Raw genomic sequence first — 25,523 nt, 5'->3', positions numbered from 1 at the left:
CCCCTGCAGGGAGCCCGATGAGGGACTCGATTCCAGGACCCTGAGATCATGCCCTGAGCTGAAGGCAGAGGCTCTACCACTGAGCCACCCAGATGTCCTTTCTCCTGTTTTTACATACATATCTGATGTCAGCATCTCTATTATTGATCACATTTCTGAAGCATCCAGTAGTGTTTTCCAGAGCATGTCACTGTGTTAGTTGTTTCCAGTGCAGTGCATTCAGAATCCGCATGTGATGCTATGATCAGAAGTTTTACTCTGAGCTCTTAAATAACTATGTGCCCCAGCTTAGGAAAGCTGTTATTTCAGAGATCTCCACCAGGGGATGGTTTGTAGGTTTGCTTTGTTAAATATTCTTTCCTCCTTCATTCCATCTATTCATCCGTGTATTCTGTTTATTTTGAGGTGATTACAAGCACATTGTTTATAATTAAAATAATACTATATCAGGGGTGCTTGGGTGGCTCAGCTAGTTAGGTGTCCAATCTTGATTTCAGCTCAGGTTATGACCTCAGGGTCCTGGGATCAAGCCCTGCATCGGACTCCATGCTCAGCAAGGGTCTGCTTGATATTCTTCCTCTCCCTCTGCTTCTCTCCCGCTCATGCTTTCTCTTTCTCTCTCTAAAATAAATATATAAATCTTTAAGAAAAAAAAAATCATAGTATAACGGCCATCCCCTGTTCTTATGCTGCCCTTACTCCTTTGCCCAGAGGTAGCCCTTTCAACTCTTTTCCTTACATTCACTTATATTTGCCTATTTCTAAACAGCACACCATATGCTGTAAATGCCATTTATTGATCTCTTTTAAAATTTTAGACTTCTATATTGATTTCCTGCTGAAGATTGGGCCCTCACACATAACCTTTACCCTAGGTAAGCGCCTCCTCACCCTGTCTCTATTTTGTATCTGTAGTCCTGTTACAGTGTGTGGATACATTAATATTTAATGTTTGCTTTATTATAAAGACTGTGTTTTGATTGTGGCTGAGCTTTGTGATACTTACTTTGAAATGTCTCCGGCCATTCTGCTTTCCAGTTGGTTGGTTGTATGTGAACTGCTTTCTTTCTCTGGAAAATGTTTGACTCTTTATCCCCAGAATGCTGAAATTTCCAGTTGGGACATAGGTCTTAGGATCTCTTGATGTCAGTGGTCCTTTCAATTTGGGAAATTTTCTTGTACTACTCTCAGATAATTTCCTTTCCACTCTTTTCTCTCTTTCCTGCAAGAATGTTAGTTGGATATTTGAACTCACTGGTTTGATTATCTCATTTTCTTTTGTTTTTTTTCTGAACAATTTTTTTGTCTCTGTGTTTTTGTTCTACTTTCTGGGGGATTTTCTTAGTATTGTTGACATTTTATTTTCTGCTAGCATGTTTTAGTTTTTACTGGTCACTGAATATTTGAATATTTTATTTTTTTAAATAAGATCCTGTTCTTGTTTCATGGAAATAAGGATGGTTTGTCTGGCCCCATTAGCTGGGGGAAAGATCTGGGGTTCTAATTGCCCCCTCTTTTTTTGGCTTAAAACAAATAGCATTTTTTGACCTTACAGTTCTGTAGGTTAGAAGTCTGATGGTTCTCGAGATGCCTGGGTGACTCAGCATGTGACTGTCTGTTTTCCACTCAGGGTGCGACCCCGAGGTCCTGGGATTGAGTCCCACATCAGGCTCCCTGCAGGGATCCTGCTTCTCCCTCTGCCTGTGTCTCTGCCTCTCTCTGTGTCTCTCAGGAGTAAGCAAATAAAATCTTTAAAAAAAAAAAAAAAGTCTGATGGTTCTCACTGGGCCATAGTCAAGGTGTGGTGTCTACACAGTTGCATGCCTTTCTGGTGGCTCTAGAGGAAAATCTGTTCCCTATCTTTTTCTAGCTTCTTGAGGCTGCATTTGTTGGCTGTTGGCCTCCTTCCAGGTAGGGGCCTCTTTAAGTGAGCAGGTCAAGTACATCTCCTGTTACATTCCTCTGTCCTCTTCTCTCTTCTTCTTTCACTTTTTTTGGACCCTTGTGACTACATTGGACCTACCTAGATAATCCAGGATAATCTCCCACTTTTTTTTTATTGTGGTAAAAAAAAAAACATAAAAAATATAAGATTTAGGGGCACCTGAGTGGCCCAGCAGTTGAGCATCTTCCTTTGGTTCAGGTCATGACCCCGGGGTCCTGGGATCGAGTCCCACATCGGGCCCCCCACAGGGAGCCTGCTTCTCCCTCTGCCTTTGTGTGTCTCTGCCTCTCTGTGTCTCTCACGAATAAATAAAATCTTAAAATATGCAATTTACCATATGAACCATTTTTAAGTGTATATTACAGTAGTGTTGACTATATCAACATTGTTATGCAAAGACCTCTAGAACTTTTGCATCTTGGAGAATTGAATCTCTGTACCCATTGATCCAGCTCTCCCTTCCTCCCTGCCCTAGCCTTTGGAACCACTCTTCTACTCCCGATTTCTAAGAGTCTGACTGCTTCCGGTACCTTATGTATGAGGATTCTTACAGTATTTGTCTTTGGGTGCCAGGCTTCTCTTACTCAGCATAATGTCCTCAAAGTTCATCCTTGTAGTAGCATATGACAGGATTTCCTCATTTCTTAAAGACTAAATAATCCATTTTATGTCTGAACCAGTTTTTCTTTATCCATTCGCTCGCTGTTGGACATTTAGGTTCTTTCCACTTCTTGGCTATTGTGAATAGTGCTGCAGTGAACATCAATGTGCAAATACCTCTTTTAAAAGTTTATTTTTTATTTTAAAGTTTTTCCATATTTTGTTCAACTATAATTAACATACAGCGTTAATATTAGTTTACTGTGTACCGTCTACTGACTCAGCATTCTATACATCACTTGGTGCTCATCATGACAGGTGCACTCCTTCATCCGCATCACCTATGTCCCCCATCCCCAACTCACCTCTCCTCTGGTGACCATGTAGTGTGTTCTCTGTAGTTAACATTTCGTTTGTTTGTTCACTTATTTCTTAAATTCTGCATATGAGTGAAATCATACAGTATTTTTCTTTCTCTGGCTGACTTATCTCATCAGCATAATCTTCTCTAGCTCCATCCCTGTCATTGCAAATGGCAAGATTGCATGCTTTTTGATGGTTGAGTGATACTCTGTTGTGTATATGTACACCACATCGTCTTTATCCATTCATCAGTCCATGGACACTTGGGCTGCTTCCATGATTTGGCTATCATGAAAAATGCTGCTATAAACACAGGGGTGCATGAATCTTTTTGAGTTAGTGTTTTCATATTCCTTGGGTAAATACCCAGTGATGCAATTACTGGATTGTAGGGTAGTTCTACTTTTCACTTTTTGAAGATATTCCATCCTTTTTCCAAAGTGGCTGCACCAGTTTGTATTCCCACCAGTAGTGTAAGAGGGTTCCCCTTTCTCCGCATCCTTGCCCACACCTGTTTCCTCCCCATCCTTCCCTCCTTACCTCCTTCCTTCCCACTCTGACACGTGTGAGATGATATGTCATGTGGTATTGATTTTCATTTCCCTGATGATCAGTGATGCTGAGGACCGTTTTGTATCCTCATTGACCAGCTCTATATCTTCTTTGGAGAAATATCTCTTCAAGTCCTTTGCCAGTTTTTTAAATTGGGTTCTTTGTCTTTTGGGTTGAGTTGTAAGAATTCCTTATATATTGTTTATTAATCCCATTATTGTGTATGTAGTTTGCAAATATTTTCTCCCACTTCATAGGGTGCCTTGTTACTGTTTCATTTGCTGTGCAGAAGTTTTTCTGTTTCACATAGTCCCATTTATCTATTTTTGCTTTTGTTGCCTGAACTTTTGGTGTCCTATATGAGAAATCGTTGCCAAATCCAGTGTCATGAAGCTTTCCTTCCGTGTTTTCTTCCAGCAGTTATACATTGTCAGGTCTGACGTGTAGGTCTTGAATCTGTTTTGAGTTAATTTTTGTGCATGGTGTCAGGGAAGGGTCTAACTGCTTTTATGTAGACTTTTAACCAGTCTACCTCCTCCCAGCCCCTTTCCCTGTCCTTTGGAGAAACCACAGCCCTGTTTGTTGAGCCTTTCAGGAGCAGTCAGCTGGCTCTTGTTTGCTTCCCGGGTAGTAAGGTTCCAGCTGGCTCTGCTGGGCTCGGCAATCCTCTCTGCTCTTGGCTTCCAAAATGCCACCGATGTCTGTTGTCTGCTCTCATCTACTTTTCTGTTTTCTTTGTCCTCAGGGATTTTTGTCTTTTCCTCCCTTCTACTATAGTCTTAATGAGGATTTCGAGGGAAACAGAGATAAACCACCTCGTTACCCCAAAATCCGGATTGCTTTTTAAAATGATGTGAAATATCATTTAGTTTTTATCATGATATTAAATATGATTGAAAAAAGCAATCCGGATTTTGGGCTTTTAAAAAACATTAGCTCATAAACGCCATTGTTAGGTTGTACCTCTATTCTTTTGCTTCCTTTTTTTTTTTTTTTTGTTAAAACATCCAAGGCTAGCACTGATTGAAGTTCCTTTCCCAAACATTATTTTATAATTCAAAATAAACAGATTTTGTTCATAATATGAGATCTTGAATATGAGATGATAGCTGTTTCCTGAGGTATATTTTCTCGTAGGGGGAAAAGTCCTGATTTATCTTTAGGTGTATACACTGTGTTCGTATCATCAGGAGATGATGTTCATTTGTGTAAATACATTTTACTCTGAAGTTTTAATCGAGCACTCACTCTTAAGCCAATGTAATAGCTAATTTTTGTTAGTATTTTTTGTGACAGTAGCTTTCTTTGCGACTGTACACATCTTCTTCAACTTACTGTGGGTTTCTATCATGATAAACCCATCTAAGTTGAAAGTATTGTAAGTTGAAAATGCATTTAATATGCCTAACATACTGAACATCATAGATCAACCCAGCCTCCTTTCATCCTGCTCAGAACACTTACATCAGCTCATAGTTGGGCAAAATCAACTAACACGTCTATTTTATAATGAAGTGTTGAATCAGTCATGTGATTTACTCAGTACTGTACTGAAAATGAGAAACAGAATGGTTGTGTGGGTACAGAGTGGCTCTAAGTCAGCCTCATGTCTCGTGGCTGGCTGCCTGGGAGCTGAGAGCATCCTGGGAGAGTTTTCTACCACATGTTGGTAACCCAGGCATAGATCAGAATTCACATAGGGTCTCCACTGAATGTGTATTGCTTTTGCAACACCAAAAGTCAAGGAATCGTAACTTAAACCGTTGTAACCCAGAGAACACCTGCGTTTGACTATTTACAGGTGTGGCTCTTTCTCAGAGACAGGATAGAGCGACAGTAATTGGGAGACTGCCTCAGGCTGTATGACTAGGTCCTGAGAGCTGTTAAAGGAGTGATGTCTTTTGTTCCAAGATTTGTTTCCTCACATAGTTAATTCTGTTGGTAGGCTCAAGATGTCAGCCACCCTGTTTGGTACATGGCCTGAGGATTTTTATCCTGGGGTCCAAGGATGGGCTTCAAAGACTTGATGGTCTTTCTGAAATTTGAGTGGTATTAGAATAGCCTTTGCTTTCATCAGCCAGTCAGTGATGTAGGGCTTATGTGAGCCCAAAGAGTTGAGAACCTAGTTCTCATAGATGGTTCTAGAGAGAGGAAAATAGAATGCTATTGATTAAACATGATTACAATAAGATGCCCTGTCGCCAGCTGCCATTAGATTGCACATTCTTTGGTGTGGAAATACAAACGGCTGTACAAATGAGGGACTGCATGAAGAACCCTCTTTGTTCTTTGTCAGATGCAAAACATCTCTAGCTTCCTGGTTATACAGAAGCCCATTTCCACATATGTCACCAGATGAGATATCGTTCATGAGGGTAATGGTTTGGCCTCCGAGGAATGAGCACCTTTTCATTAACTTGTAAAGAGGGTAACAGTACTTACCTTTGTTTTCATGCTGAAGTTGATGCAGTTCATTTGTCAGAATCAGTTATTTGTTGAGAAAGAATGGAGATAATTTATAAAAGGAGAAATGCCTCTGTGACAGAGAATTTACAGACTTTAGTTTTCTGTTAAAAGATGGGGTTTAGCATTATGTATATTTATGGCACAAAAGAGTGAGAGAGAGAGAGAAAGAGAAAGAGAAAGCTTTCAAAATGGAGAAAGGAAGGAGGAGAATGGGAGGTTGGGGAAGGTCAGTTGTGAATTTTTTGTTTCCCATCCAATACTTTAATGTTTTTGCTCACAGTGACATGGACTGGATTTAGAAGGAGTGTCTCAGCTTTAGGGCTTTATGGTTCCATTTTCACAGTGGCCAAGCTTCAGTTGTTCATCCATTGCAGGATCATCATTGAGATTTTGGAGGATTGAACAAAAGCATCTGGTCGGGAACGTCGTTATGAAGGAAGAGACAAGACCCTGCCTGAGGAGGCACATATGAGAATAACAGAAAGGAGCCTGTGGATAAATACAGAAGAGCAGCTGAGGAGGTAGGTAGCAGCCAGAGCTGCGGCTGGACCTGGCATGGCTCCTTCTGCTGTCCTCGGGCCCATCTCTGGGATGGAGGTGGTTCTTAGGGCAGCACAGTCACTCAGCTTCTGGCCCCAGAAGCAACTTGACCAAGCAGAGGGATGCTGCTCTTAACTCCTCCTAGAGCAGCCCTGATGCAGCCCCGCGGACCCCTTCCTGATGCCCCAAGGACAAGAAAGACCATAACGGGCACCTTGAAGCTCTGGGCAGGTGAAAGGGATAACACATTTGCAGCCAGATACCTCCCTGCCTCTGATTCTGGAACAGGGAAGCCAGTAGCAAAGCTCAGTGAGCATGTGGCCTCTGAATCAGCTGTCCCTTCTTGGTTTCACTCTTACCCTGACGGATGCCCTGTTGGCCCTGAACTGTGACCTGCCCCGACGGCCCCTCCCCCTACAGGTACAGTGGGTAGTGGTTACTTTATTTCCTCCCCGATAGCCTGCAGTTCTTATCTCCTCAATAATGTTTGTTGTCAAGGTCAGGGTCTTTGGTCATTTCATATCCTGTGACCTCCAGTGGATGTCTTTTGATATGCTGGCTCCTTATGGAACAGGCCACATCATGTATGTGTCACCTTGATCCTTTAGGTTTTTTTGTTTTCCTTTTAATCTACAGACTTAGAACACTGTGGATGGGTCTGGGGCCAAGTATTTTATGTCTGTGGTCATCACATTATCATGGGAACGTCAAGCCCCCTTTCCTAGAGGAGGTACTAAGGTTCCAAGTGGTTACATGGCTGGCCTGCTGTTTCCCACAGTGCACCTGGCTGACACAGTGGGTGTACAGCAGGTCTTTCTCTCAGTCTCTGCCATGGAGACCGTGTCCCGTGCTGTCTCCCCTTTTTGAAGCAAAATTTGAAAAATACCCTAATGCTTGTGGAATTTAAATCTTCCACTCTGCTTTCTCCACCATTTTTCCTACTTGTTCCAATTTCATGGATTCTTGTTTGGTTTATGACTACACTTACAACATTTAATAAGCATCTTTTTTTTTAAAGATTTATTTATTTATTTATTCATGATAGACACACACACAGAGAGAGAGAGGCAGAGACACAGGAGGAGGGAGAAGCAGGCTCCATGCCAGGAGCCCAACGTGGGACTCGATCCCGGGACTCCAGGATTGCGCCCTGGGCCAAATGCAGGTGCTAAACCGCTGAGCCACCCAGGGATTCCCTTTAATAAGCATCTTAAAGTTTAATATTTCTAGCAGTTATTGTTTCATAATTTTACTGGCATCTGAGACATGATGAAGAGTGCGCCTTGTCTGGTGTAGGCTCTCATATCTCCATTGATACGTTCTGAGCTGATGAGGCCAGAAGAGGCAGTAGGAGTGGGCTTGCATGTTTCTGACGCAGCAGCATTACCCAGATCCTTCCCGAACAGGGTCCATAAGGATGACGTAGCACAGACCTGCTGTTTTGCCAAGCGATCTTCTCATGGAGTTCACAGAGTTGTTTCAGAGCCCATAGCCTTTGAAACGTAGACCATCTGTTCAAGTTCATAGTGTTGGCTGGGTGGTCACGTCAGTGTGTGCAGCTGGGAAGTTGCCCTGCAGGATGTGAGTTTTAAGTTTGAGGCAGTTTGAGAATAAGTGAAATCCACTTTTTTTTTTCAGTAGTGGGCTACATGATTTGAGAGTCTGTGTATTTAGGCTTCTAAAATATTTTTATTTAGTTGGTAGATGCTGTATGTACCTGTAAATATTTTAAATCTTCACTAAAGCCTGGGAGGTAGGTGTGTCTACCTTCTCTGAAGCATGAGTCAGCTGAGGCAGTGACATTATGAAGCCTGCCCGCCTCAAGCAGTCAGAGACTGGTAGAGCCAGTGCTTGAACCCAGCTTGGCTTGATTTTATTCACTGTGCTTTGGACAATTAACGCTGCCTCACTGATTGCTCACAGCCATGACACTTCGACGGCAGACACGTCCAAGAGTTTTTTTTGTGCTTTGCATTAATACAAAGGCAGCCTTACCACCAACAGTTAAATGAGCCTTGTCTTCACAGAAGTGAAGGCTTCTAGACGGGCCTGGTGCTGTCACTGGTGAGGCTGTGCTGCGTGGCTGATGGTGGACTGAGCCACCTTTGAGGGGCTAGGAGGAGCGTCTGCTCCGGCCACATGTCCTTCCCTGTGTGCCTGCTGTGCTGCTGGGGCAGCAAGGTTGGCTCACCTGAGCTGTGGCATGAGCTGCTTTCTGCTCCTTTCGAAGGAATACTGTCTAGAGTTTGGCCACACATGCACACAGGTTGGGGCAGCCCTGGCCTTTCTACAGGAATCCCAAAATTTACAAGATATACAAACCTCAAAATTTCAGATATATTGAATCAGTGTCACTGTAAAATTTCTTTTTGTTTTTAAATGTATCTTTTCCCTGACATTACACCAAAGACGTGGTAAGCACTGATGATTTCAAACAACAAAATGCCCACTACCACTCAGGTAGCCCCTGATAACATTTTGGTGTGGATGCTTCCAGTTTTTATTCTTATGAGTGAGTATATCTCTGAAAAAGTACAGAGTTGGAATGATAGTGTTCTGGATCCACTTTTACTTGCTATAACTTACATGTTTCCCCCATCTTTTAAATTTTTCTTTTATGACATGCTGAAAAGTGACTATAAGATGTTCTCTGTGGGCAACTGCGTAAATGGTTCCATCTGGTTATCTGAAAGACCTGATCCTTACCTGTTCAGCTAGTACTCCAAAGTAGGCCATGGCGCTAGGACAGAAGTATTAAAATAAACATAATTGCCAATGGTGTTCATACGTCCTGTAAAATGACTAATGATGGTCAAGACTCAGTAATGAGAAAACCCAGGTAATTTCTGTCACATTATGCAGTGACAGTGACTTGTAAATTCCCCGGGACCAACGCCATGCGTGAAGGGAGCATGGGAAATTCTCTCTTGACCAGGACACTTTGAAACCTGCTTTTCCTTTTATTGAGGTGACTCACCTTTGGGCTTTTTTGGTTTTTCTGAGAGAAAGGGAGAGTGAACAAGCACAAGTGCATGAGTAGGGGGAGGGGTATGGGGAGAGAATCTCAAGCAGGCTCCATACTCGGTGCGGAGCCCGCTGTGGGGCTCCATCTCACGATCCTGAGATCATGACCTGAGCTGAGATCGAGAGTCAGGTGCTTAACCGACTGAACCACCCCAGCGCTGTGGAGGTGACATAACCTTTGACAACCAATTTCTCCAAACTAAAGTGAAACTTCTCAAACTCTGATCTGCAGGTTTTCACCCTGGTAGTTGCTTAAGGTATATGATAATTCATGTGCTATCTCATTGATCATTTCCCCTCCTCCCGCTTTCTTTGGCTCTTTCATGTGGGTTAAGCCCTAGGTCAGACAGGAGGCCGTAGGTCCCCTAAACGATGCTGCTTTTGCAGGTTGCTTGGGGGGGGGGGGCGGGGAACATTCCTGGTGCAGCCCCAGCATGGCTATGAATCCAAGAGCTCTGTGCACCTAGCCATTGGAGTTCCCCGACTGAGGGGCTTACAAGTGCCGTGGGTAAACATTTAGTAGAAGTGCTCCAACAGGCTGGCATGGGGTGGGGACTGTATTGTTCCTTCTTCTCTTAGAGGCATTGTTACTAAGTTAAATTATCACTGTCACCACCATCATTGCCATCGCCATCCCCACCAGGTCACTGCTCTCTAGACCTGGTTCCTTGTTGCCTTTGGGATTCCAGTGTGCCTGGGGCTAGGTCAGGGCCAAGGGAGGAGGACAATGTCTGTGACCTGCTTATTGTCCCATCAGCCAGCAGCTCTGCTTTTCTATGTTTTATGTATTGAATGTCCACAAAGTTTTGTTTTGAGAAAGGACTCTGCTGTTTAGGGAGGTAAAGACAGAGTCTCTGTGGCATGGAGACCTTACGGGAGGTTGACAAGAGAAGGAAGACACATGGTCACACAGGGTTGCTTTACGTTTCCCTCATGCCCATATTTTTCCTGCAGGGACATGACACTGTGCTTCTTGGGCTTGGTACTTAACATAATCCCTCCAGTTGGGATTCCCATAGACTAACATGCTTTTAAGATCGTGGTTTCCATAGATGTGCCTCAAAAGTTGTAAGGTTAAGAGAGATGGTGGGATAACCTTACAAGCATGGGCGGTGGAACATAACTTTAGTGAATGGGGTCAGCAAAGGGTGGTAGTTATAACTTGTCAGGGAGGGGCCCCAGGAGACTGGTTTCTGTGTTGGGGTTGATGTGAATACTGGGAAGATGTTCTTGATGTCAGAGTGATGTGGTGCAGGAAATTGAGCCTGACAGTTTGTGAAATCTTCATTACCTATTTCTACATTCTTTTAAAACATTTTTGGTAGGCAGTCTTAAATTGAAGGTTGATATTGATGAGTTGCAGAACTGACCACTTCTGAATCAGGAACATTAGGTGTATTTGTACCACAGCTCAGTCGACTATGTAAACAATTTCCCTAAAGACATTTGTGACCAGGGGAGAATAAGGAACTGACTACAGAATTTACAATGTCTAATTCACAGCTGGAGCTCAGAATCCTTAGTCAATAGTTAAAAATATTAACTGCTTATTGACAGGTTAGTTGATGCAGGAGTGTCCACATGGGAAGAGCTTAGCATGAATGTATATTCGATTATTCAAAGAATGAGATTAGTCTTGTGAAAATGAGAGAAAATTCTTGTTTATCTCTAACAGGAAAGGAGTAAATTTGCCCAATTTGCAAATGTAACAGGACATATTGAGGTCAAATAGGGTCTGAGCTGTCTACCTTTTGGCTAACACCAGCTCTTGGCCTACTTCCTGCCATAGTATAGGGCTCTACTTTCTGTGTACTGTACAAGCCACTCCATGTGAATTAATGGTATTCCTGGAATTGTGCCACTGCAGTCCTGAGTGTATCCTTCCATACATCCACTCACCCATCCATGTGCCCACCTATGCATCCATCAACCCACCCACCTGCCCATCCATCCATCCACCCATCCAGTAGCTATTGATTATCTCTGCTTTATGCTGCACACGATCTAGTTATGAGTCAAGTGGCGAGCAATGCAAACAAGATCTCTTTCCTCATTGATTGTTTAGTCCGGTGGGAGTGGGTCAGGGTGGTTTAGGGAGACAAGTGATACAAAGGTAGATAAACAAGACTGTGGATAAGTGTTGTGAGGAAACTAAAAGAGGGTGACAGAGTTTTGGCGTAGGAAAGACTACTTTGGATTGAATCCAAAATGTACAGCTGTGTATGGTTGGCTGTTTACCTCTTGTACTACCTGTACTTTTACATTTACTGTCTTCAGTAATCCTGAGAAGAGATGAGACTCCTTTGTGTGTTCTGTAGGAACTAAGGAATGAAATGTTTCTCAAGGTACTAGCATTCATTGGGGGAAACTGAGGTAACTTGCTTGTTAAAGTAGTTTGTGGAAGTAGAATTTAAAATAATTCGTTGCTGACCCATAACACATAAAGGGAAATTTCAGATCCATCCCAGAAAAAAGTGTGATCTGTTTGTAAGGGTAGAAGATGGAGAAATTGGACTGATTCTATTTAAGTGTCACAAACTGTCACGGACTCTCACTGCTGGGTTTCCTTTACCATGTCCCCTTTGCCTGCCTTATTTTGTCTCTTTCCACTAGTTGATCACTGCCCTGGGAAGGTCCGTGTTACCGTAGGCTGGTCTCTAGTGGCCTTCCCCCTGGCTGGCTCTGGTCCAGCTGAGCGGTTAGTTTTTCCCATGTTACTCCGGGTTCTGTTTCTTCATCAGAGCCTTGAGGGATGACTGGCCCCTCATTTTGTGATATAAGCTGGACTCTCTAGCTTGGCATTTGAGGCCCTCTCTGTCTCCCACCTCGTTCCTGCTGGCCTCCAACGCAGACCTCCGGTTCCGCCCTGACCTTCCACCCCTGTCCTGTGCCTGCTTAGCTCTTGTGTGATGCTCCAAATCCAGCTCACATAGCTCGGCTCTCTTTCTGGCTGCTTTAAAGATTCTACTTTGTCTTTGGTAGTCATGATTTGCGTATGTGTCCTTCCTTTCCTTTCTCCTGATTATGATTTTGGGGTTTTCTGAATCTGAAGATTGATGTTAGGAAAATTTTTCTGTTATTTATTAGAATAATGCCTGTTCCTCATTTCTTTATTATTTTCTTCAAAAGGAAACTCCACAAGACATATGTTATATTTTCTCACCTTCCACTGGGTGTCCCTTTTTTATTTTTGTTGTCTTTGTCCTTAGGTGTACAATTCTGGACTGTTTCTTTGCATTTGTCCTTTGGTTCACCAATTTCTTTTCAGTTTGTTCAGTTTGTTTTTAATCTGCTGTTTAGACTGTCCTTGATGAAATAGGATTTTATACTCTCAGATTTAATTAATTAATTAATTAATTTTTATTATACTGCTTTATCTGCAGAGCCTACACAAAGGTACAATACTGAGTACATAGGTACTCAATAAATATGTTTTTTTACTTTTAAAATTTTAAACCATTATTTTTGGTCCCTTCTAAAGTCAGCATGGTAATATTTTTTAAATAAAATTTAAGCAACAAAAACAGGTCTTCCCTTCCTGCAGTGACACAACTACCCTCGCACTCCGAATGTGCTCACTTTAAGAAGAAATTGCCCGTATCCCGAGGGCATAGTTCTGTGGGGTCCCGTGTCATGCCAGGATCTGTTCAACTCAGAGCTGAGCAGGCCTGGTTTATCTCCTCCTGTGTCCATGTAAGAATTATAATGGAAGGTCAGGGGTACTGGGGTTCTGGTTTCTAATTGTAATGGAAGGTCAGGGGTACTGGGGTCCTTCTTCTAATGTCTCTTGATTGTCACCCAAACTGGTGTATTTAAAAAAGATGTATTTTCCTTAGTTGTTTTTTTTTTTTTTTTTTTTTTTTGAGCGAGGGTAGCTGTGTCATTCTGTCAGAAGGAAAGACCTGTTTTGTTGCTTTGTTTTTAGTAGGCACTTCTAATAGATGAAGTAAGAAGACAATACTTATTGAAATGAGATTTAGTTTTGTTCCATTTAATTAGCTGTCTCATGTTTTATTCTATCATATAATTTTACCCTTCTAAGTAAATTTTTGATTCCCTCAATATGATATCTGCCATGGGTCCTCATGGTGATGTCCTGAGAGGCTCTGATGGAGGTCAGTCCTTTTATTCTGTGTTACTTTGTTTGATTCTGAATGAGTAGAATATTTTCTGTAAGTGAAAATAGCTGCAAGTGGTAGACTGTGCAGTGATGTAAACAAGGAATCACTCTTAAGAAGAAATCCTTGATGTCGTGGTTTACCTGCACAGTGCGCAGACCTGCGGAATCAGTTTTATGATTTGAAACTTCAGTTGGCTCTGTACTCTTTGAGTAAAACCCAAGCAGAGCTCTAGATAGTGAGAAGCTCTGCCATCTGATAGGATTGTGTAACGTGTCTGTGTGCCACTCATGAGCCTGAATGAATCACACACTCTGTTGTGAGCCTCAGCCTTTGCTCTTTGAGAATCCCATCCTGGATTAATTTTGCAGAAAAGGACCTGCCGTCTGAGTCATGCGTCAGCACCGCCACATTAGACCACAGTGTCCTGGAAACAGCATGACTTGAGCTAACAGTTAATTGTTCAAACATATATTATGGTATCAAGCAAATGTTAAATGAAATAGGGTCTCATTTGGTTTAAAGTTGATTTAAATTGGTAGAAAGCACAAGTTATACTGACCAGAGTAGGGATAAAAATTGCCTGGTACAGATAAATATTCTGAACTCTTGAAAATGAGGTCACCTGGGTGGCTCAGTTGGTGAAGCGTCTGCCTTCAGCTCAGGTCGTGATCTCAGGGTCCCAGGATGGAGTCCCATGTGGAGCTCCCTGCTCTGCAGGGAGTCTGCTTCTCCCTCTGTCCTGCTTTCTCTCTCTCTCTGAAATAAATAAATAAATAAATAAATAAATAAACAAACAAACAAACCAACCAATCATGAAAATAAGTAGTGTACTTTACATATTTGCCGGGAAAAGAAGTGGGAGCATTCCATGGTAAACATGCCAGCTGGATTACGAGCATGATTTGTCAGCCATAGACTTTTACATAAGACCACATTATGATGAGTAGTATCAAAATTAGTATTCCAAGGGCTTAGAGGAATTAATATCCTGAGTTTTTTTTCTGATTTAGAATTTTAATTTTATAAAATGTTAGCATAATGGATCTTCACATTTAGTCTTGAAGAAGTGGCTGTTTTTAAGATATTGTAATGTTTACTTTGAGTTGGCATTGGTGCAAATGGTTTCTAATGAGGAAAATGGTTTGCAGCCCACATTATGAGTATCTTTAGGCTTTTAAATAATTTAATCCAAAGCATTCACTATTTATTGTTTTTTGCTAAAAATTTGATAGCATGGACTTTTCCCAGGGTTTTCCTGTCCTCAGTTGTATTTTTTCATGTAGTGAATGCATTTCTGAAAATTATATTAATGATATTTTTAATAAATTGAATTAATTTAGGTGCCAAGGAAAGTTCACTGATTTAAAGAGGACTTCTTAAGAAATCCTTCAGTATAATGAAGAAAAGCCTTTTTGATGTAGATCAGACTTTTGCTTTTTGTGCAGGGAGTTTTAATCTTGGGTCATTCCTTTGATGATTTATTTATAGCACACTCAAAGATGTGTTGGGTATTTTTGTTTTGACTGTATGTATTTATTTCCACCTATATTAATTTGAGAAAGAAACCGAAATAGAAGCAAAGATTATATAAGTAATAGCTCACTTACAGAATCTTTTTCTTCCAGCATAGTGGGTGGAAAAATGTTAATTATTAACAGAATCACTTACAAACCACCACATGGTCAGAAAAGCCACTACTAAGAAAAATATTTGGAGGCATGATTATTGTCCTGACATTCTCACATCCTATTGGTTTTCCCTTCTGTCAAAATGAGTGAATCAAAATAAAATAAAACCCACCGAGTGGTCTTTCTCAGTGATGGGGCCCAGCTGTTGGGGGGTGAGTAGCTCCGTGGTGAAGAACACGCAGTGGGCACCCGTCCACTTGCAATCCAGAGTCTCTTTGAAACCCAGTCCTCTTGGAATCCTTGTTTACCATGAAGACTCTGTAAAGTTCCTGGTTTCATCAGGTAGGATAGCCCGGAGCCGTCTCACACCTGCCACCCCACCCTGTGGGTTTATAATAGTTGCTTCTTCTGCACTCCTTTGCTACTCCGTGAGCAGTTCTGTGTCATCTCTAACATTGCTGTTTGCTTTATTTAAAAAATATTAACAGTTTCAGATCGCCTCTTCTCTGAAGGTAGTAATACCTGTGAGTGCCTTCTAGATCCTCAGGACTCTGCCACTAACGAAAACCCTGGGACCTTGCAGGGACTTTCAAAGCTTCCTTCATTCACCAAATTTTTGGTATCACTTTACATTCTAGGCCCTCTTTATGTACTTAGGTAGTGAACCACTTCAAACAGAAAACCAAAAAGCCCAAGCCTACACCTTGGAGCTTGCAGCCTACTGGGGGAAGGACTTTGAATAAACGAGATGAACAAGTAAAATGCCAAACTAGCTGAGAATTGGATGGGAGTGTCAGTGTGAGTGGGCACTTGTGTGCATGTGTGTGAGATGCAGCACGATGTCGGGAAGGCAGGGGAGGCCTTCGTGTGAGGGTGACCTCCCAGTAGGACATGAAGGAGGAGGGGATGAGCCTGCTCTCTCTGGGGCAGGGAGACCGAGGCCCAGATGTTCTCTTTATTTCAGATCCGGGAGCCAGGCCCCACCTTGCACAGGCACAGATCGCTGGTTCATAGCCAGGTTGTCACAGCCACACCCACTCTCTCCACCTCCTGGGTGCCTTCAAAGGGGACTTCCTGTTCATTGTCTGAAACTTCCCAGCTCCCAGCAAAAGGTGTTCTACATCATGAGCCCGAGGATCAGGCCATGTCTGTTCGCAAACAAGCGAACATCCTAGACAGGGAGGGAGGTGGATTAGTTTTATCTGCTCAGCTTGCAGAGCCCCAGATTTATGTCTTCCTTCCTCGGGTCTCTTAAGAAGGTTAAGAAAGAACTTTTAAGGGAACCGCCCTTTCTGCTTTTCCTTTCCTCTATTTAAAGATGTTTAAAAGTGACTTTACTTTAAAAATATTTCTGTTCTCATATTATTCGGGATGTTTCAAAAGAGCACGCTTGTAATTGTGTAGAAGCCCATAGAAGTTGTAGCTTCCAGGGAGAGAGTCCAGCATAGCCAGAGACCAGAGTCAGGCCACGTCTCCTCCATCCCCTCCAGGATGTCTCCTTTACTGTTGTGTATTTTGGAGCTGGGAAAAGGCAGTTGGCTTGGATCATTGGGTGCCGTGTCTTGTTGAAGTCTGAATAATGAAACACTGAATTGGGGGCGGATTAAAACAAGGCCCCGCCATGGGCCTGAGGAGGAGATGCCTGGTCCTGAGCTCCTCTTCCCCACGGCCCACCAGGAAGGACGGTGGGTGACCCCACTGCTGGTGCCCCGCATTGCCCAGCGGGATCTGGGGGTCCTCGTCATCATCTGAATCTGTATGTGCTATTTTTCCTTCTTGCTCAGGATAAAGAAACGTCTTTATTCTTTTCGAATAAAATCTTTGTCGACCAATGTGCTGTTAATGGTTTTGTGACTCTGATTTTAAATACTCTTAAGTAACTCTGACGCTTGCTCTTAGACGCCTGACCAAAGTAATTTGCTGTGGGCTTTTCTAGGCAGACCCACTGAATTTCAGTGGCAACAAGGATTTCATGTCGTGTAACCATTAACATTATAGTGTTGCCCCCACTCTGGGAACCTTCATGAGAATGGCTGAAAAGTCCATGTGTGTAGGCTGAGGGTTTGCAAAGTAGACTAGCAGACTGGTCATTTTCCTTTGCACTGGCCAGTCATTCTTTTTTGTTTAAGATGTTTGCGTATTTTGAGTGAAGCTTAAATGATCATTTACTTCCCTGGCCTTCACAGAGGTACAAGCCACCCCAGCTCTTGTCTTCTTTGTCTTGGAGAGGCTGCTTCTCCCACATTTATAGCTTCTGCTCCTACACAAGGCTGGTTTGTGTGTGGCTCTCCTGGCCTCTCTCTACTTCGTTGTCACTTTGGGCCTCAGTTTTGTTTCATTTCTTTTCTCTTTTCTTTTCTTTTGTTTTCTTTAAGATTTTATTTATTTATTTGACTGAGAGAGAGAGCGCAAGCCTGAGGAGTAGTAGGCAGAGGGAGAGGGAGAAGCAGGCTTCCCACTGAGCAGGGAGCCTGACATGGGACTTGACCCCAGGATCATGACCTGAGTGAGCCAAAGGCAGGCACTTCACCAGCTAAGCCAGCTAATCCCTGGCCCTCAGTCTCTGATGCCACCTGGACCCATGTCTCTGTTCATCCACTCAACTACCAGCCTTGAGTGCCAACTCCATAGGCACTATTCTAGCTACTGGGGTATAGCATGAAGCCAGAGAAGGTCCCAGCTCTCATTGTATTGGGAGAGGGAGGAGAGATATATATGCCAGGTAATGGGGAGTTTGGGAAGAAAAATAAAGCAGAGCAAGGGTGTGGAGTGATGGTGAAAATACCATCTTTGATCTGCTGGTGTGTGAGTGCTGACGGGGGGTAAGCCTCAGACCCAGGTTCTCTGAGGGAAGGCTGTCTCAGGCCAAAGAATCCACAGTTGCAGAGACCCTCATACAGAACACACTGTACGAGCACCAGCCACGGGGCCGGCATGGCTGGAGAGGAGTGGTTGAGGGGGTGGTGCAGGATGCGGCTTCAGGGAGGTCATCAGTGCCTCTGTGGGGTGTGATGAGGACTCTAGCTCTTGCAGTCAGGAAGGTGGGAAGGTACCTGGGGCCGTAAGCAGAGAAGTGGAGCCATCTGACGTATGCCTTAAATCTTCCTGTTGCTGTGTGAAGGGTGGGCTGTAGGGGAAATAGGAGGATGCACGGAGACCGGTTAGGAGGTTCTTGGCAGTCTAGGCCAGCCGGGTAAGCTTGGATAGGTCGGGGGGAGTAGTGAGGGCTGAGGAGGAAGTGGTCGGGTTCTGGATATATTCCCAAAGAGGGCTAAGCGAACTTGAGTGTGGTCAGGTGTGGATTTGGGAGGGAGAGGCATGCAGGGTTTCTCCAAAGATTTTGTCCTGAGCTACTGATGAGTTGTTATTTCCTGAGGCATGGAAACATGCAGGAAGAAAATGTTGGGGCTGTGGGGAGTCAGGTCTTTATGAGTTCAAGTGCGTACCTTGGTACTTTTGTTGACATGTAATGGGCTTATCGGTGCTTATAGATGAACAGATAAATACTTAAGAATTTCCTGTTTTCAGTCATAATAACTGTGTATGGATGTAACCCTCATAAACAAGAGACTTTTGAGCTCCTTAGCCATTTTTTAAAAGTGTCAAGGGGTCGTGAGAGCAAAACACTTGAGGACTGCTGACCTAGAGAGGGAATGACAACAGAGAAGACATTGGAGAATTGCTTGACCCTTTGGGCCCTTGCAGAGCTGAGGAAGAGCCCACAAAGGACAGTGAGAAGGATCTGCCAGAGGGAAGGCCCATGAGAGAGCATGTGGAATTCTGGGGACTAAGTAGAGCCAGCGTTTCGAACAGAAGCAAGAGGTCACTTGTGTCGTGGGCTGCTAATAGGTCAGATTAAATGAGAACTGAGAACTGCCCATTGGCCTTAGCAGTGTTGGAGCTCATTGATTTTCAAATGATAATTTCAGTGGAGGGGACGAGAGTAGGCCCAGGAGAAGGGAAGTGATGTGTATCACAATTAGATTCCTGAGAGTGGGAACTGACCTAGCTCATCACTTCACTTTGACACTGGCCTTCAGATTTGCATGGGGAGCCACCCCAGGCCGACCAGCTCTGAGGCTGGAACACAGGATGTGAGCACGTAGTACCAGACAGCGGTGCCTCATCCCTTTTGCTGTGCGTGGGATAATTCTCTTTAAGAAGGTATATATGGGCCGCGCCAGTTTGCATTCCCACCAGCAGCGTAAGAGGGTCCTCTTTCTCCGTATTCGTGGAGTTTACATAAAAACTTTTTTAAAAAGGTACATGGGTTCTTTTTCCTGGAGCTAAGAAACATGATTATATGGGATTAGTTAATAAATAAGTTTTTCTTTTTTAAAGTTAGTTCAAAAGGAAAATTTTTTATATTTACTCCTTGTATATTATTGGTCAATATTAAATGTTACAGTTTTAGAGGGAAAAGAGGAGATACAGTTTCCTCAAGTGAGGTCTTAACCAATTTATGCTCAAGAATATTTATTTGCACTTTAAGGTAATTATTTATATTTATCACGTCCATCAGACTGAGAACTTTTCATCAGTAGAGTAGGAGTTTTCCCATTTTATTTCCTTATAGACTATCATTCTACATGGACTACAATAGGAATTTAATAAATATTTTAGAGGGAGTAAGATACTAGAACATTCAGGTATTATGTTTTATAGTTTATTTTTTGAGTAATTTCTCCATGATGTTAAAAGTGACCTTTAAGTGGGGTTAGTAAAATCAAGTAAAACCTAAAGGACAGATTGCTTTTAATTCTAGGTTGAAACAAACGTTCAGAGGCTGTTTTGACAGGAAGCAGATAACAATACTTTTTCCTTTGCTTTGGTTGGGTGTATATTTCAAAAATGGAATAACTGGACAGACTCCACACACTGTTTTTGAGGCCTTACACGTCCTCAAAGTAAGAAGAGAAGTAAGTTTGACCTGTGAGAGACTGTATCTTCTTTAGAACTAATTCAAAGAAAATTTCTTGTAGACTATTTTAAAATTTGGATATAATTTATATGCCATACAATGTATTAAGTTTCAAATGAACGGTTCAGTGTACCAACATCTCTCTCAAGATGTAGGACATTTCCATCACCTGGAAAATTCTCTTGTGCCACTTCCGGTCATTTGTCCCACCACAGAAGTCAATGGTAATGTGATGTCGATCAACAGAGCTTAGTTTTGTCTCTTCCAGTACTTCATACACATGGAGTTACACATACAATACGCATGTATGTAGCTTTTGCTCTTCAATTACAGGTGTTTTTCGAGATTCATATTTGTTGTTTACATATCAGTAGATTGTTTCTTAATGTTGATAAGTTGTATTCTGTTGTGCAAATTTACCTATTCTTTTTGGGTGGGTTACAATTTTTTACTTTTATGCATATAACTGCTGTGAACATTAATGTACAAGTCTCTTGGTGGACTTATGTTTTCATTTCTTTTGCATATACTTAAAAGTACATCACTGGATAAGTATATATTTAATTTAAAAAAAAATTGTCAGACATTTTCCTAAAAGGCTTCTATAGTTAAACATGCCCATCAGCAATGTATTTTTTTTAATTTATTTTTTATTGGTGTTCAATTTACTAACATACAGAATAACCCCCAGTGCCCGTCACCCATTCACTCCCACCCCCCGTCCTCCTCCCCTTCTACCACCCCTAGTTCGTTTCCCAGAGTTAGCAGTCTTTATGTTCTGTCTCCCTTTCTGATATTTCCCACATATTTCTTCCCCCTTCCCTTATATTCCCTTTCACTATTATTTATATTCCCCAAATGAATGAGAACATATAATGTTTGTCCTTCTCCGACTGGCTTACTTCACTCAGCATAATACCCTCCAGTTCCATCCACGTTGAAGCAAATGGTGGGTATTTGTCATTTCTAATAGCTGAGTAATATTCCATTGTACACATAAACCACATCTTCTTTATCCATTCATCTTTCGATGGACACCGAGGCTCCTTCCACAGTTTGGCTATCGTGGCCATTGCTGCTAGAAACATCGGGGTGCAGGTGTCCTGGCGTTTCATTGCATTTGTCTCTTTGGGGTAAATCCCCAACAGTGCAATTGCTGGGTCGTAGGGCAGGTATATTTTTAACTGTTAGAGGAACCTCCACACAGTTTTCCAGAGTGGCTGCACCAGTTCACATTCCCACCAACAGTGTATGAGGGTTCCCTTTTCTCCGCATCCTCTCCAACATTGGTTGTTTCCTGCCTTGTTAATTTTCCCCATTCTCACTGGTGTGAGGTGGTATCTCATTGTGGTTTTGATTTGTATTTCCCTGATGGCAAGTGATGCAGAGCATTTTCTCATGTGCATGTTGGCCGTGTCTGTGTCTTCCTCTGTGAGATTTCTGTTCATGTCTTTTGCCCATTTCATGATTGGATTGTTTGTTTCGTTGGTGTTGAGTTTAAGAAGTTCTTTATAGATCTTGGAAACTAGCCCTTTATCTGATATGTCATTTGCAAATATCTTCTCCCATTCTGTAGGTTGTCTTTGAGTTTTGTTGACTGTATCCTTTGCTGTGCAAAAGCTTCTTATCTTGATGAAGTCCCAATAGTTCATTTTTGCTTTTGTTTCTTTTGCCTTCGTGGATGTATCTTGCAAGAAGTTACTATGGCCGAGTTCAAAAAGGGTGTTGCCTGTGTTCTTCTCTAGGATTTTGATGGAATCTTGTCTCACATTTAGATCTTTCATCCATTTTGAGTTTATCTTTGTGTATGGTGAAAGAGAGTGGTCTAGTTTCATTCTTCTGCATGTGGATGTCCAATTTTCCCAGCACCATTTATTGAAGAGACTGTCTTTCTTCCAGTGGATAGTCTTTCCTCCTTTATCGAATATTAGTTGCCCATAAAGTTCAGGGTCCACTTCTGGATTCTCTATTCTGTTCCACTGATCTATGTGTCTGTTTTTGTGCCAGTACCACACTGTCTTGATGACCACAGCTTTGTAGTACAACCTGAAATCTGGCATTGTGATGCCCCCAGATATGGTTTTCTTTTTTAAAATTCCCCTGGCTATTCGGGGTCTTTTCTGATTCCACACAATTCTTAAAATAATTTGTTCTAACTCTCTGAAGAAAGTCCATGGTATTTTGATAGGGATTGCATTAAACGTGTATATTGCCCTGGGTAACATTGACATTTTCACAATATTAATTCTGCCAATCCATGAGCATGGAATATTTTTCCATCTCTTTGTGTCTTCCTCAATTTCTTTCAGAAGTGTTCTATAGTTTTGAGGGTATAGATCCTTTACATCTTTGGTTAGGTTTATTCCTAGGTATCTTATGCTTTTGGGTTCAATTGTAAATGGGATTGACTCCTTAATTTCTCTTTCTTCAGTCTCATTGTTAGTGTATAGAAATGCCACTGACTTCTGGGCATTGATTTTGTATCCTGCCACGCTACCGAATTGCTGTATGAGTTCTAGCAATCTTGGGGTGGAGACTTTTGGGTTTTCTATGTAGAGTATCATGTCATCGGCGAAGAGGGAGAGTTTGACTTCTTCTTTGCCAATTTGAATGCCTTTAATGTCTTTTTGTTGTCTGATTGCTGAGGCTAGGACTTCCAGTACTATGTTGAACAGCAGTGGTGAGAGTGGACATCCCTGTCTTGTTCCTGATCTTAGGGGAAAGGCTCCCAGTGCTTCCCCATTGAGAATGATATTTCAGCAATGTATTTGATGCTCCAATATGTTCTGAGCCTTTGCCAACACTTACTGCTGTTAGTCTTTTCAATATCAGCATTCTAGTGGGTATAACGTAGTACTGTGTGGTTTCCTATGATTTCTTGGAGCATAATGATGTTGAAATTTTGTCACGTACTTATTGACCATACCTGTGTCTTCTTTTTTTTTTTTTTAATTTTTATTTATTTATGATAGAGAGAGAGAGAGAGAGGCAGAGACATAGGCAGAGGGAGAAGCAGGCACCATGCAGGGAGCCCAACGTGGGATTCGATCCCGGGTCTCCAGGATCGCGCCCTGGGCCAAAGGCAGGCGCCAAACCGCTGCGCCACCCAGGGATCCCCCCTGTGTCTTCTTTTATGGAGTGATCTAGTCAGGTCTTTTGCTTTTTTAAAAAACTGGGTTGTGTGACTTTAATTTTTAACTTTCTATGCTTTTTAGTTCTTGAATTATAGCTGTTCTTTATGTATTTTGGATATGTCCATTGTCAGGTATGTGTATTGTGAATATTTTCCAGTTGGTGGTTGTCCTTTTATTTTCTTAACTGTGTCTTTCAAAAAGCAGAAGTTTTAATTTTGATGAAGTCCAATTTATCAAGCTTTTTTTCTTTTATCCATAGTGCTTTGCCTAGTTTATGGTCTCCCATGTTTTCCTGGTTTATAATTTTAGCTTTTATGCTTAGTTCTATGTGAAGTGTAGAGGTAAGGATTCATTCTTCTTCCCATGTAGACATCAGTTTGTTCCTGCTCAATTTGTTGAAGAGACTTTCCTTATACCCATGAATTTTTTGGGTACCTTGGTCAAAAAAAATCAGTTGACCATAAGTGTGTACATCTGTTTTTGGCCCATGTTCTGCTTCACGATTTATTCATCTGTCCTTACACCTATACTATATTTTGTTGAGGATTTTTGCACATGTTTTTTGAGTGATACCATTCTGTCATTTTCTTTTATTGTCTTCATCTTGTTTTTGTATTGAGATCGTGTTGGAATATACTTTTCCACCTGTTTATCTGTGTCTTTGCATTTAAAATGCATCAGCCATAGGTAGTATATAGTTGGGGATTGGTCTTTTTGTGTGTTTTCTGACAATCTCTGCCTTTTAATTGGAATGTTTGGTCTATTTACTGTTATTATTGATGTGGTTAGTTTTAAATCTACCATTTTGTTATTCTTTGTCTCATCCTGTAGACATTCTTAAAAATCCTATATCCCCTTTTCTAATGTTTCTTTGTTTAATTAGATATGTTAAATTTCTCTCTTAGGTGTTCAGCTATACCTCTTGGCCTTCTTCATATAGTTTCTGTACAGATTACAATATTCATCTATAATAAGTCTTTTTTTGAATTAATATTTTACTACTTTGCATAAAAAATGTAATAAATCTACAATATGGTTTCATTTGTCCCTTCTGGTTTATTTTACTGTCCTCATATATTTTAATCCGTATATGTTACAAACTAATACACTTCCATAGGTTAATACAGTTCCTATTAAGTGTATATAAATAGTATGTGTATATCCACACAGTTAATACAGTATCTGTAACAAATATGTCCTAAGGGAATGAAGAGAAATGGTCTTTCATGTTTACATATGTGTTTACCTCTTCCAAGGCTCTTCATTCCTTTTTGTAGATTGAGTTTTACATCTGGTATCACTTCTGTTCTTCCTGGAGAGCTTCCTTTGGCACTTCTTGCAGTGTAGGGCTGCTGGCAACAGATTATCTCAGTTTTCATTTATATGAAGATTCTTTATTTTTCCTTTATTTTTGAAGGGTTTTTGTTGTGCATAGAATTCTAGGTTGACAGTTTTTTCCTTTATCCCCCTCATCCCCCTTTCAGTTCTTTAAAGATGTTTGCTCTCTTTTGGCCCCCTATTTCTCATGAGCTGCTTGCTGTATTCTTATTATTATTCTCTGTCGTTTCTTCTCTGGTTACGTCTGTACATTTTTGTTGCTGTATCTTTGGTTTTCATGTGGCTAACTGGATACCCTGCTCTGGCATATTGCTGTTTTTTGCTCAGTTTTGAAAGTTTCTGCCCCATTCTCTCTACTATCCTCTAAGACATAAATCAGACTACTTGATACTGCTCTCTGGTCTTGGAGGCTTGTTTTAAACCATTGTTTCTTTTTCTCTGTGCTTCTGCCTATATTCTTTATATTGACACGACTTGAAGTTCACTAGTTCTTTTTCATTATTGTGTCTGCTTGATACTGTCTTCATCCGATTGAATCTTGATCATTTCAGATATTGTAGTTTTTAGTTGTCGAATTTCCATTTGTTTTTTTTCCCTTCAGTTTCTTCTTACCTCTTTCTTTACCCCTTCTGTCATTCTTTAAATCCTTCACTATATTTAGCATTGTCACTTGAAAAATCTTGTCTTCTAGTTCCATGTTCTTGGGTTCTATGTAGGTCCATTTCTGTGGACTGCTTTGACTGTAGAGTTACTGCTCCCATTTGTCTCACTTACATATTAATTTTTGATCTTATGCCAGGCATTGCAGATGCTGCAATGCAAACATTCTGTTCTGTTCCCCTGAGAAAGGTTGAGTTTTGCTCAAACAGGCAGGTGAATTAGTGGCAAATC

The 25,523-nt window shown here is 41.7% G+C and overlaps 1 protein-coding gene across 7 annotated transcripts in view; it reads left to right on the top strand.

Annotated features, from left to right (window-relative positions):
• The window catches only part of SGMS1 (sphingomyelin synthase 1), a 229,116-nt gene that overhangs the window by 85,503 nt on the left and 118,090 nt on the right, over positions 1-25,523 (top strand). For 4 of the 7 annotated variants that reach the window (XM_038576039.1, XM_038576038.1, XM_038576040.1 and 1 more), the window contains one exon: positions 6,301-6,447. The gene's annotated coding sequence lies outside the window, so the exon portion shown is untranslated. Of the gene's footprint in view, positions 1-818; positions 876-6,300; positions 6,448-25,523 lie in introns of all 7 variants that reach the window. The other 3 variants (XM_038576036.1, XM_038576035.1, XM_038576037.1) reach the window with 1 other exon arrangement.

The sequence above is a fragment of the Canis lupus genome, chromosome 26, assembly GCF_011100685.1.
Source record: "Canis lupus familiaris isolate Mischka breed German Shepherd chromosome 26, alternate assembly UU_Cfam_GSD_1.0, whole genome shotgun sequence".
In the NCBI taxonomy this organism is placed as follows: Eukaryota; Metazoa; Chordata; class Mammalia; order Carnivora; family Canidae; genus Canis; species Canis lupus.
The sequence above is the reverse complement of the archived record's forward strand: the minus strand, read 5'-3'. Positions and strand labels throughout refer to the sequence as shown.